We start from the raw sequence: 9,305 nt of genomic DNA on the forward strand, positions 1-9,305 counted from the left end.
TAACCTGAAACAGTCCCTTCGGTTGGGTGCCTGGAATGTCCTATTCCTAAGAGAGGATGATCATCTGTCTCTATCATCTGAGCTCAAGCGTCTGGACATTGGTATTGCAGCGAGATCATGGCGGTTGGTTACACATACTATTGGTCTGGTCGCTCTGATGGTTACCATGCCCAAGGAGTTCCTGTAGCTGCATCCAATAAGCTGACTCCAATGGAAAGAGGTAACACTGGTCAACGAGCGTATTATGAGACGAAGGATTCGTCACTCCTTGGGTGTCACTTCCCTGGTCTCTGTATATGCTCCGACTGAGGCGAGTGATCTCACTGTGAAGGACGCATTATATACCACACTCGAGTCTGTGGTTGATTAGTGCCCCAAGCGAGATACACTTCTAGTCTTGGGGGATTTCAATGTATCGACTGGAACTGATAGGGATGGTTATGAGACGTGTGTTGGTCCCCATGGGTCAGGAACTATGAACCAGAATAGCACTAAGTTCCTTGACTTTGAAAGAAGTCATGGACTTAGGGTGGCTAGTTCATGGTTTCAGCACCCAAAAGCTCATTGCTGGACTTGGTATTCCAACGCTGGCGGTGTCAAAGGAGATTGACATGTGCTCGTGATGGTCGCTAGAGGATGATCCAGAACTGAAGGGTCTACCAGAGTGCTCAGTTCCTCAATACTGACCATAGGCTTATGGTAGAAACTCTTAAGTTGCACCTTAAATCCAGGAGAATGGTACCATCCCATCCTAGGCTGGATGTTGGCAAGCTGAAGGAAGAGAGGGTAGCTGAGGAGTTTGCGAACAGGCCGAGTGGAGATTTGGGGGGGGGGGGGTTGAAGTGCTTTGCGGGATCCTGAAGAGTTCTGAAGTGCCTTCAAGACCAGCATCCTTGATGTTGCTGGTGGACGTCTTGGAACTCACTGGAGGGCGAAGAAGAATTTAGTCTCTCAAAGGACACTGGATATCATTGCCCAGAGTCGCAATGAGAGGCTAAATGACAGAGCTGAGATGTTCAGGGAGCTGAGGCGTAAAACTGCACGTGCGCTAAGGGTGGACAAGGAGGCCAATGTGCGAGGAATCTGTGAGGGGGTAGAGCATCAACTGTGGTCAAGCGATTCTCGTCCTGCTTACAAGGGAATTCACACATTACGTTCATCCAAACCCATCCCTCAGTGTACTGCAGTTTGAGCAGAGGAGGGCTCTTGACAGAGGAGTCCAAAGTGAAGGCCAGTTGGACCGGTTACTTTGAGCGGTTGTACCAGACTGATCCACCAGCTGTCGAGTTGGACATCAGGGGCGTTACAATCCCAATTGCTGACCCTCAAATCCACTGTGGTCCACCTTCGCTTGTGGAAACACGGGCTGCGGTGAATCGGTTGAAATGGGGTAAAGCTCCAGGGATCTGTGGCATCCATGCTGAACTTCTCAAGGCTGGTGGAAATGCTGCACTCGTGTCGTTGCATGCAGTTCTGTTCTCTGCCTGTAACACAGGCATCATCCCAACTGACTGGAAGAGGGGCCTTGTTGTCCCTCTCTGGAAAGGGAAGGGTGATCGCCAGGAATGCAACAACTACCGAGGGGTGACGCTGCTCTCAATGCCCGGCAAGGTCTTTGCTTGAATAATTCTCGATAGGGTTCGCCACCATCTTCTTGAGGCCTAAGTCACATTTGCTCGACGGCGAGGATACGGCGACCGTACGCCCTCTGAATTGATAGAAACGTGCGGCGGCCACAGAGTTTCTGTGGTGGCCTCAGGGTGGCCCTCCGTCATTTGGCTATCTTTTACAAGCCGTAGGGGTCGCTGTGGAATTATAACTTTTTTTCATTTCTACGTTCGCCGTAGCAATTCGACAAGCCGAAAAAAAAAAAAACAAATAAAAAAAAAAAACTAATGAACCCACTCGTTACCATCCGTCTGGCCGCACGTTCGCCTTCGGGCCCTCATGTGGTCACCTTGAGGATACCTTGCATCTGCCTTAAATTATATGGCCGCCGTAGGGCCCCCCTAAGGTCACCGTGCGACTTCAAATTAAAGACCGTACGGCAACCCCATGTTTTCGGTCTCCACAATTTCTAAATACACCGTGCGGCTCCCCGAAAAATAAAAACATATGTGACTGCTACCTTGTGTGACCGTGGAAATACTGCGGCTGCCGTACAATTGCTAGTGGCCGTAGATTTTGGAGACCCACGGCTGTCGTGGCAAATGTGACTTAGGCCTGAGAACCAGCATTCAGAATTCAGGCTTTACACCAAAGAGGTCAACGATTGACCATATCCTTTCTCTTCGGGTCCTCACCAAATGCAGACGAGAGTTTTGGCAGGGGCTTCTCGCAGCCGATGTTGATCTCTGTAAAGCGTTTGATTCAGTGAATCGAGATGTTCTCTGGTGGATTATTGGTCTTTGTGGGGTGCCAACAAAACCGATTAATCTGATGTCTGAACTATACTCTTGTACTGAGAGTGCTGCGAGATGTGGTGGTACCATCTCTGACTTATTTCCAGTTGTTACTGGAGTTAGTCAGGGGTGTGTACTGGCCCACACACTTTTCAGCACTTGTATGGACTGGATTCTGGGGAGGATGTCAGAGAGATCAAGCTGTGGTGCATCGTTTGGGAATGTAAAGATCTCTGACCTTGATTTCGCAGGTGATTCAGTAATCTTTGTAGAGACTGGATATCTTTTTGAGGGTCCTCGAGGTGCTGAATGAGGAATCAGAGCCACTGGGATTATGGGTTACCTGGGTAAAAACTAAGATCCAGGCTTTCAATGACATTTGGATGCTGCTATCCTGTCTGCAGTGAAGATGTTGAGGTCACAGAGAGATTCACTTACCTTGGCAGTGATATTCATGTCTCTGCTGGCTGTGAGCCAGAGGATAACAGACGTCTCGGTCAGGCCTGGGGAGTTATGGATTCACTGGATCATGGGGTGTGGCGCTGTCGGTACCTGTGCGGGAGGACGAAAGTCCGAGTCTTCAGGTCTTTGGTGCTTCCTGTCTTGCTCAATGGATGTGAGACTTGGACTCTGACCAGGGATCTGAGATGGACACTTAATTCCTTTGGTACCAGGTCTCTTCGGAGAATCCTTGGCTATCGCTGGTCGGACTTTGTGTCCAACGAGCGGTTGCTGAGAGAGACTCAAATGAGATTTGTTTCCTGCATCGTCGTGAGCATCAGCTGCAGCTGTATGGACATGTCGCTCGTTTTCCTGACGCTGATCCTGCTCACCAGATTCTCTCAGCAAGGGAGCGTCGTGAGTGGAGGAGGTCAACGGGCCAACCACGTGCCTCGTGGTTGCGGAAGTTTGATCAGCATGTCAAGGCGATGGGGATGGGCCAGGCATCTTCCTGGGGGATGGCCAGACGGAGGCGCCTGGAGTACCGGCGGAAAGTGGTTGCAGCAACGCGCTGCTCTCATACCTGACCTGACCTGGGATTTCCATTTTCTGGGTTTGGTAGCCTCTTTTATAATCTCCGAGTGACCTTCTCCCAAAGTTCAGCAAAACGTTCTGGATTTGTCTGTTGCCATGAATTGTTCACTCCTCCGTTTTGTTACTTTCTAATTGCCGTGCTTCTGCATGCCTGTTTGGTTATTTGATATTGTGCATCTCCCTCACCTGGTTAGGCCTTCCACATGTTCATCAGGCCTGTATTCCCCCTTCCCCAATCAATTCACTTCCTCCTCATCCTTTAATTGACTCGATGTTTTTTTGTTTTTCCCCACACTGCCTTAAAACTTCGCTCGTTCTTTCTTCCTTCTCCAAATAAACGAGCGAAGGAACTGGTGGGTTAAAAGGCAATTAATAAATCGTGAATGCAATCATTTGTTGACACACCATGTTTTTAATGTTGACAAATTACTGATCCTGTCGAGTCTGCTCATCAGGATGGGAAGCGATTAATTTTGTTAATTATTATTTTTAATCAGAACATACGTCAAAGATCAGTGCTCAGGGAATGAAAGGAAAAAGAAAACAAAAAAAAATCACTCAACGTGACACTTGGCAAAACAGGAAGGCCCTCGGTTGGGATCTTCAGGAGTCTAATATTCTTAATGGTTTTCGGGGTAAAGGGGTTTATTGAGCCATAACGGGTTTCACGGGTCTAAAGAGTCAAAGGGGTCTTACCCTCTTACCTCTTTATCACACAACCAATCAATCTGTCCACAAAGTTTCGTCCAAATTCATCCACAACACAACTTTTTCCGCATCCGTCCACAACTTCCAAATCTGGATTCAGATCTCACCAACATTGAATCTATTCTTCCTGGTGGCATTCCCAACCTGTCCACCAAGTTGTCAGAATCCATCCATAACCTTTTGAGATATTGTGCCATTGTGCCAGATATCGTTTTTGGCTCCATCTCTCAATGGTGAAGAATCACTTGAAAAAATTCTCGGATCTAGATTTGGATCTTCACCAAACTCGGATTGATTAGTCATTGCCACACAACCAACATGTCCACCAAGTTTCATCCTAATCCATCCACAACTTTGAGATGTCATGCAATCTCGTTTTTAGCCCCATCTCTCAATGGTGAAGAAACACTTAAATTCTCAGATCTGGATTCACATCTTCACCAAAATCAAGCGTTGCTTTCCTTGGCCGGTCAACTATGTGTACACATACACACACACCTTGAGAACTGTGGACAAAGATTGTGTGACAGACAGACACGCTACAGACCAACAGAGTTGGCAAAAAAAAAAAAATTCGCCAAGTAATTGTTTACACGTGTAAAACCGATGCTGGCATAGCAAGACAGCATTGAGCAGGATCGCATTTATTTTGGAATAAGAAGATTGAGTGCTCATCATAAATCAGCAAAGTCAATATATAAATACATGCACAAGGATGGAAGAGTTGTCCCATTTATGTAATGGTCTTACCTTTTCCACTCGTCGAATCACGGTACGGTACACTATGCACTCGACTCATGAAAAGTGGTCCTACTTCATGTTTTTATATCAATTTGATCAGGAATTGAGTTTTTTTATTGCAACGTTGACTTTTTGACAATACTGTTGAAGTTCTGCGAAGCCGGCACTCCTCCGAGGCAATGGCATACAACATATAGCAGTCTTGAGATAGTTATTGCATTAGCATTTGTTTTAGATAGCCCTTCCCTCATGTCTAGTGGGTTTATGAGACAAAATGCATTGTGAGGGCTTTGAGGCAGGTCTTTATTTCTATCCATTATTTTATTACACACACACACACACACACACACACACACACACACACACACACACACACACACACACACACACACACACACACACACACACACTTCTCTGTCACATGAACATGCATGCCACAGACACCAGTAAAAAAAATAAAAAAGAGACAGTCATTAGCATATGGCACCAAAACCCCAAACTTTGCACCATTCCTGAACCGACCATCACCACAGTTCTTCTCCAGACTAGAACCACAATGCTGCAACATTTCTATAACCATCACAATGCCGTAATAGAAATCCTACCATCCATTTAAGCTCACACAAACATCACCATAACCGCTACAATCGATTCAACTACCTCATCATAACCGCAACCACATTCGCCACACCGGACGCTCACCACTGTCCTTTGAAGACATCGGCGAACCATGGACGCTACTTACCATTACAGATGCTTGTGTTTGGAAAGTTCTGGCATGTAGCTCGAAGCACAAGGATGCACTAGAATCCATTTAAAACACCACTTAGATAGCCCTAGCGCTCTGCTCAATCACGACACCCATTTGGTGGACAACGCACGTTCATTGCCAGAAAGCATGCCCCCCAGAAATCCACACCCCATGTTAACCCCAGAGCTCCTTCACGTGGCGGAGTTCAGATGTAAACGGCGCCAATTTCGGAGTCAGGTTCCTGTCAGGGGCAAGGCGAATACTTGGAAAAGCGAAGTACACCAATTGGGACACTGAAGAATGCCTACCAGCAATCCTGATCCGGACGACTTTGGATTCATCCTTCATCAGACGTCTATAAAATACCCTGCAAAGGAGTTCGAGAGTTCGAGAGTTCGAGAGTTCGAGAGAGAGAGTTCGAGAGAGAGAGTTCGAGAGAGAGAGTTCGAGAGAGAGAGTTCGAGAGAGAGAGAGAGTTCGAGAGAGAGAGTTCGAGAGAGAGAGAGAGTTCGAGAGAGAGAGTTCGAGAGAGAGAGATCGAGAGTTCGAGAGAGTTCGAGAGAGTTCGAGAGTTCGAGAGAGTTCGAGAGAGTTCGAGAGAGTTCGAGAGAGAGAGTTCGAGAGAGAGAGAGAGTTCGAGAGAGTTCGAGAGAGTTCGAGAGAGTTCGAGAGAGAGAGTTCGAGAGAGAGAGAGAGTTCGAGAGAGAGAGAGAGTTCGAGAGAGAGAGAGAGAGTTCGAGAGAGAGAGAGAGTTCGAGAGAGAGAGAGAGAGAGAGAGATCGAGAGAGAGATCGAGAGAGAGTTCGAGAGAGAGAGAGAGTTCGAGAGAGAGAGAGTTCGAGAGAGAGAGAGAGAGAGAGAGAGATCGAGAGAGAGATCGAGAGAGTTCGAGAGAGTTCGAGAGAGAGTTCGAGAGAGAGTTCGAGAGAGAGAGTTCGAGAGAGAGAGTTCGAGAGAGAGAGTTCGAGAGAGTTCGAGAGAGAGAGTTCGAGAGAGAGTTCGAGAGAGAGAGTTCGAGAGAGAGAGTTCGAGAGAGTTCGAGAGAGAGAGTTCGAGAGAGTTCGAGAGAGAGAGTTCGAGAGAGTTCGAGAGAGAGTTCGAGAGAGAGAGAGAGATCGAGAGAGAGAGTTCGAGAGAGAGATCGAGAGAGAGATCGAGAGAGAGATCGAGAGAGAGATCGAGAGAGAGTTCGAGAGAGAGTTCGAGAGTTCGAGTTAGAGAGAGAGAGTTCGAGTTAGAGAGAGAGAGTTCGAGAGAGAGAGAGAGAGTTCGAGAGAGAGAGAGAGAGTTCGAGTGAGAGAGAGAGTTCGAGTGAGAGAGAGAGTTCGAGAGAGAGAGAGTTCGAGAGAGAGAGAGAGAGTTCGAGAGAGAGAGAGTTCGAGAGAGAGAGAGAGTTCGAGAGAGAGAGAGAGAGAGAGAGAGAGAGAGAGTTCGAGAGAGAGAGAGAGTTCGAGAGAGAGAGAGTTCGAGAGAGAGAGAGAGAGAGAGAGAGAGAGAGTTCGAGAGAGAGAGAGAGTTCGAGAGAGAGAGAGTTCGAGAGAGAGAGAGAGTTCGAGAGAGAGAGAGAGAGAGAGAGAGAGAGAGAGAGAGAGAGAGAGAGAGAGAGAGTTAGAGAGAGTTAGAGAGAGAGAGTTCAGAGAGAGAGTTCGAGAGAGAGAGAGAGTTCGAGAGAGAGAGAGAGTACGAGAGAGAGAGAGAGTTCGAGAGAGAGAGAGAGTTCGAGAGAGAGAGAGAGTACGAGAGAGAGAGAGAGTTCGAGAGAGAGAGAGAGTTCGAGAGAGAGAGAGAGTGAGTTCGAGAGAGAGAGAGAGAGAGAGAGTTCGAGAGAGAGAGTTCGAGAGAGAGAGAGTTCGAGAGAGAGTTCGAGAGAGAGAGAGAGAGAGAGAGAGTTCGAGAGAGAGAGAGAGAGAGAGTTCGAGAGAGTTCGAGAGAGTTCGAGAGAGAGAGAGAGTTCGAGAGAGTTCGAGAGAGTTCGAGAGAGTTCGAGAGAGTTCGAGAGAGTTCGAGAGAGTTCGAGAGAGTTCGAGAGAGTTCGAGAGAGTTCGAGAGAGTTCGAGAGAGTTCGAGAGAGTTCGAGAGAGTTCGAGAGAGTTCGAGAGAGTTCGAGAGAGTTCGAGAGAGTTCGAGAGAGTTCGAGAGAGTTCGAGAGAGTTCGAGAGAGGTTCCAGAGAGTTCGAGAGAGTTCGAGTTAGAGAGAGTTCGAGAGAGTTCGAGAGAGTTCGAGAGAGTTCGAGAGAGTTGAGAGTTCGAGAGTTCAGAGAGAGAGAGAGAGAGAGAGAGAGAGAGAGAGAGAGAGAGAGAGAGAGAGAGAGAGAGAGAGAGAGAGAGAGAGAGAGAGAGAGTGGGAGAGAGAGAGAGAGTTCGAGAGAGAGAGAGAGAGTTCGAGAGAGAGAGAGAGAGTTCGAGAGAGAGAGAGAGTTCGAGAGAGAGAGAGAGTGAGTTCGAGAGAGAGAGAGAGAGAGAGAGTTCGAGAGAGAGAGTTCGAGAGAGAGAGTTCGAGAGAGAGAGAGTTCGAGAGAGAGTTCGAGAGAGAGAGAGTTCGAGAGAGAGTTCGAGAGAGAGAGTTCGAGAGAGAGAGTTCGAGAGAGAGAGTTCGAGAGAGAGAGTTCGAGAGAGAGAGTTCGAGAGAGAGAGAGAGAGTTCGAGAGAGAGAGTTCGAGAGAGAGAGTTCGAGAGAGAGAGTTCGAGAGAGAGAGTTCGAGAGAGAGAGTTCGAGAGAGAGAGTTCGAGAGAGAGAGAGAGTTCGAGAGAGAGAGTTCGAGAGAGAGAGAGAGTTCGAGAGAGAGAGTTCGAGAGAGAGAGCTCGAGAGAGAGAGAGTTCGAGAGAGAGAGAGAGAGAGAGAGAGAGAGAGAGAGTTCAGAGAGAGAGAGAGAGAGTTCGAGAGAGAGAGAGAGAGAGAGTTCGAGAGAGAGAGAGAGAGAGAGAGAGAGAGAGTTCGAGAGAGAGAGAGAGAGAGTCTCGGAGAGAGAGAGAGAGTTCGAGAGAGAGAGAGAGTTCGAGAGAGAGAGAGAGAGAGAGAGAGTTCGAGAGAGAGAGTTGAGAGAGAGAGAGTTCGAGAGAGGAGAGAGAGAGAGTTCGAGAGAGAGAGTTCGAGAGAGAGAGTTCGAGAGAGAGAGAGAGAGTTCGAGAGAGAGAGGTCGAGAGAGAGAGTGCGAGAGAGAGAGATCGAGAGAGAGAGATCGAGAGAGAGAGTTCGAGAGAGAGAGAGTGCGAGAGAGAGAGAGAGAGAGTTCGAGAGAGAGAGAGAGAGAGAGTTCGAGAGAGAGAGAGACAGACAGTGAGAGAGAGAGACAGACAGTGAGAGAGAGAGAGAGAGAGAGAGAGTTAGAGAGAGTTAGAGAGAGTTAGAGAGAGTTAGAGAGAGTTAGAGAGAGTTAGAGAGAGTTAGAGAGAGTTAGAGAGAGTTAGAGAGAGTTAGAGAGAGTTAGAGAGAGTTAGAGAGAGTTAGAGAGAGAGAGAGAGAGAGAGAGAGAGAGAGAGAGAGAGAGAGAGAGAGAGAGAGAGAGAGAGAGAGAGAGAGAGAGAGAGAGAGAGAGAGAGAGAGAGAGAGAGAGAGAGAGAGAGAGAGAGAGAGAGAGAGAGAGAGAGAGAGAGAGAGAGAGAGAGAGAGAGAGAGAGAGAGAGAGAGAGAGAGAGAGAGAGAGAGAGAGAGAGAGAGAGAGAGAGA

At 47.9% G+C, this 9,305-nt stretch overlaps 1 protein-coding gene across 1 annotated transcript in view; it reads right to left on the bottom strand.

Annotated features, from left to right (window-relative positions):
• NPC2 (NPC intracellular cholesterol transporter 2) overlaps positions 1-9,305 on the bottom strand; it is a 29,383-nt gene that overhangs the window by 17,064 nt on the left and 3,014 nt on the right. The window lies entirely within an intron of this gene.

The sequence above is a fragment of the Eptatretus burgeri genome, chromosome 9 (genome assembly GCF_056783735.1).
Source record: "Eptatretus burgeri isolate ZD-2024b chromosome 9, Ebu_testis_v1, whole genome shotgun sequence".
Taxonomy (NCBI): domain Eukaryota; kingdom Metazoa; phylum Chordata; class Myxini; order Myxiniformes; family Myxinidae; genus Eptatretus; species Eptatretus burgeri.